The 3,936-nt window shown below is 54.1% G+C and overlaps 1 pseudogene; it reads left to right on the forward strand.

Moving 5' to 3' along the window:
* Positions 1 to 237: 237 nt before the first annotated feature.
* Positions 238 to 3,903, forward strand: LOC120747680 (zinc finger protein 239-like; annotated as a pseudogene).
* Positions 3,904 to 3,936: the final 33 nt, after the last annotated feature.

The raw sequence follows: 3,936 nt of genomic DNA on the forward strand, positions 1-3,936 counted from the left end.
GTGGGGTCAGGCAGCGCCCGGCGCTGAGCCCCGGCTGCCCCACAGCCCCGGCCCGGCCCCGCAGCTCCCCACAGGCCCCCAGCCCGTGCTCCCGGTGCCGCACCTCTGCGCCCGCTCCTGCTGCTCCCCAGCACAGAGAAACCCCCTGAAATCCTGACCTCCTTGTTTCCCTGTCCTGGAAACCGGGGGTACAAAGGATCTGGGTCAGCTGGCAAATTTAAGAGGATAAGACCCTCCTGCGAAACATCCCAGTCCTCAGTATTTTTCTCTTCCTCCTCTTTTCCATCATCCTTTTTCCTACCACAGAGATTCCTCCTGCTGCTTCTTGCCTTAACCGTATTCCTGCACACTCACCTTCACCCTAACCCTTCCCAGCACACCAACACCATCCATCCCCAGTTGTCTAAATCCCTTCTCGACTTCCCTTATTGCCCCTCTGGGTGTCCATGTCCTTAATCTCTTCTGGGAGAACGATGCCTTGGGAAGGCTGACCTGAAACAGAGACTACATAGGGCTAGAGAATAAAGTAGGTATTTATTGACATGCCTTTAGGTTGCCCTTTGGGCTGGGCAGGAGCCTGACCATGGCTACACGCAAGGTGGACTTAGAATGGTCACAAAATGGATAACCAGTCACAAGGTCCTACTCTTTTATAAGTATTGGTCCATTTGAATATTGGTGCCCAATTGTCCAACCACAGTATCAGGTCATGAGGTGTCATGCTTGTTTCTCTCTTTAGTCCACTGTTGTTTATGCTTTTGGGCCTCAAAGTTGTACTCATTGTCCTTGGTCTTCACCAGGAAAAGGATTTGTTTTGTCTACCTACTCTGTAAAGAGAGCTTACAAGCACTTAACGTGAGGCTCAGAACTACACCTCTAGGCAGCACAGATTCTGAAAACTATGAAAACTAAAACTTTGTGCAAACTACCTCAACATTCTCCCAAGGGACCCTTCAGAGATATTTTGGGATCATCATCCCTTTGGCCAGGACGCTCTCCTGGCTTTCCCTTTTCCACCCTCCATGTGTTCCCTGCCATGTTTGCTCCCTGAAGATGCCAGTGTCCTCACTGATGAGATTTTCAGTGCTCTCTCCCTGGTGACTCTTCACAGCCCCCCCTGATCTGTCACTCGTCTGTCTCCTGGACACTCTCGGGTACCCAATCAATCCCCGGTGCCGCCGCCACCCAAGGGAGCCCATCACCCAAACTGGGTGAGGCACCTTCAGCTCCACTCACTGCCCGCTGTCCCAGAGGGTGGAAGGAATTCCAGAGGAGCCCCAAGGTGTGTGGAAAGCTTGACATCACCAGAGGTTTGTGTCCACAAAGAAGACAGAGGAGTCCTGTAAAAGTAATTTTATTCATTAAAAAAAGGGAGAGGCCATGGGACATTTCCCATGGGGCCTCTCCAATTGTTGGAGGATGCAGCCTCTTTCTCCTAATTTTCCTGGCTACATCTCTCTCTCCCTTTCCCCACTGGCTGAAGTACTTGGGAGGTACAGAATTCCCAATCCCCCTACTACATACCCCCCTTATTATGCACCCCACTTCTGCACAGGTAACGATATTCACAGCTCTGTTAAGTCCTTCTTGAAGTCCTTCTTAGGTTCTTCTATAAGTTCATGAATTTATCAGGCCCTTGGCTGAGCAGCAGTCTGTGTGGTCAGTTAATAACATTTTCTGGAGCTGATGGCTTCTTCTGTGCCTTCCTTATGTACAAGTGCCTGGCCCTATCCCCAAGCAGCTTGACAGCGTCTGTTTGTAAAGACACTTTGCTCTTCTTCCTTTGCTGGGGGTGCCCCGTTTGCGGGACATTCCCCCTAGAGCATGGGGCACCGCCGTGAGGGGAATTTGGGGAGGTGGGAGGGGGGAGCGCCAAGGCTGGGCCCCCCCGCGCTGTCCTGGCGGGAGCGGCTGCAGCGGGGACCGAGTGCGGGCGGGAGCGGCCGAGAGCCCAGCGCTGCCCCAGCCCGACCTGCCCCAGCTCCATCCCTGCCCCTGCGGTGGGATGCTGTGGGTTTGGGGGGAAGAGGGAGCCGGCAGTGGGTGCTGGGCCTGGGGGCAGGAGGAGAAGGGAAGGAGAAGCAGGGTTGAAGAACAAAATGTTGATGCACATGGGAGGAGAAGGTGGGATTGTGCAGGAGAAGGAGGAATAGTGGGAGGAAGAGGAGTGTGAGGAAGAGTAGGGACACAGGAGTGTGAGGAGCAGGAAGAGGAGGCACCACAAGGTTCCAGCCCTCCCTGTATCTGCAGCCTCCCCCCAGCCCCAGGAGTGTTTCCCTCCCCACATGCAGCAGGTGACCGGGGAGGGGAATCCATGATTTTCATGGGAGTGAATCTTGGTGTTTCTGAGCTTGATTGAGCTAAATGTTGATTCTTTGGTTTTTTACAAGGGGCTGAATCTTTTAGAAGCGGTTTTGGCTGAGTCTTGGTGTTTGGGGAGTTTTTCATCTTTGTCTTGATATTTGGAGGACTTTTGGGATGAATCTTCTTTTGGAGGTTCTTACAGACCAATGTGGCAATTCTTACATTGCCAGTGAGTTCCTGAGATGAACTTGTGCAATGAAGATCCCCCAGCCTAAGGCGCTCTCCTCTTGTTTTCTCCCCAAAGCAGGATTTTTCATTCCCAAGGAGTGGCCGGATGGAGGAGGAGGAAAAGCCCCGGAGATGCCGCACGAGGAGGGGCTGCAAACCCAGCACAGGGAGCTGTGAGGAGCAAAGACCCGCCCTGTGCCAGGAGGGCGGCCGGAGATCCAGCCAGAGCTCCGAGCTGGTGGAGAAGCCTCATGGAGGAGAGAAGCCCCACAAGTGCTTGGAATGTGGGCAGGGTTTCAGCCGGAGATCCAGACTGATTGAGCACAAGAGGATCCACACAGGGGAACGGCCCTATGAGTGTGGGGAATGTGGGAAGACCTTCAGGCAGAAGGGCCACCTGATACAACACCAGGTGATCCACACGGGGGAGAGGCCCTATGAGTGTGATGAATGTGGGATGAGCTTCAGCCAGAAAGGTGCTCTTATGGAACACCAGAGGATCCACACTGGGGAACAATCCTATGAATGTGTGGAATGTGGGAAGAGCTTCAGGCAGAGCTCCAGCCTGAGGAAACACCAGAGAATCCACACTGGGGAAAAGCCCTACCACTGTGGGGAATGTGGGAAGAGCTTCATCCAGGGATTCCACCTGATACAACACCAGAGGATCCACACTGGGGAAAAGCCCTACCACTGTGGGGAATGTGGGAAGAGCTTCAGAAACAGCTCCAGGCTGATCCAGCACCAGGTGATCCACACTGGGGAAGGGCTCTACACCTGCTTGGAATGTGGGAAGGGCTTTGGATCAAGCTCCGACTTGAGGAATCATCAGCGCATCCACACTGGGGAGAGCCCCTACGAGTGTCCTGAGTGTGGAAAGAGGTTTCACACCAGCTCTCATCTCCTCAGACATCAGCGGAGTCACACAGAGGAGAGGCCCTTCCGCTGCCCCGACTGCGGGAAGGGCTTCAAGCACAGCTCACACCTCACTGCCCACCGGCGCATCCACACTGGGGAGAGGCCCTACGAGTGTCCTGAGTGTGGGAAGAGCTTCTCAGACAGTTCTATCTTAAGTAAACACCGACGGCGGCATCACTAAGGGAAGCGCTGCGAGTGCCCCGAGAGCGGGAAGAGCTTCGTGCGCTGCTCCAGCTCCATCCCCCGTGGGAGGAACGGCCTTGGATGATCCCCAGTGACCCCCGTTGGGCAGAGCCCTGCTGATCCGTGGTCCTGGTGATCTCCTTTGGGTGGGGGGAAGGTGTTGAAGAGATTTCTTTCCCTTCTCCTGTGGGAGTTGGCCAAGCTGAAACAACTCTAAACTTAAGGCTGAGGAAAACCCCTTACTAGTGATGGCATGTAGTAATGGTTCTTGGGAATTTACATGTTAATGAAGTTGTTCCGTTT

The sequence above is a fragment of the Hirundo rustica genome, unplaced genomic scaffold (genome assembly GCF_015227805.2).
Source record: "Hirundo rustica isolate bHirRus1 unplaced genomic scaffold, bHirRus1.pri.v3 scaffold_156_arrow_ctg1, whole genome shotgun sequence".
NCBI lineage: Eukaryota > Metazoa > Chordata > Aves > Passeriformes > Hirundinidae > Hirundo > Hirundo rustica.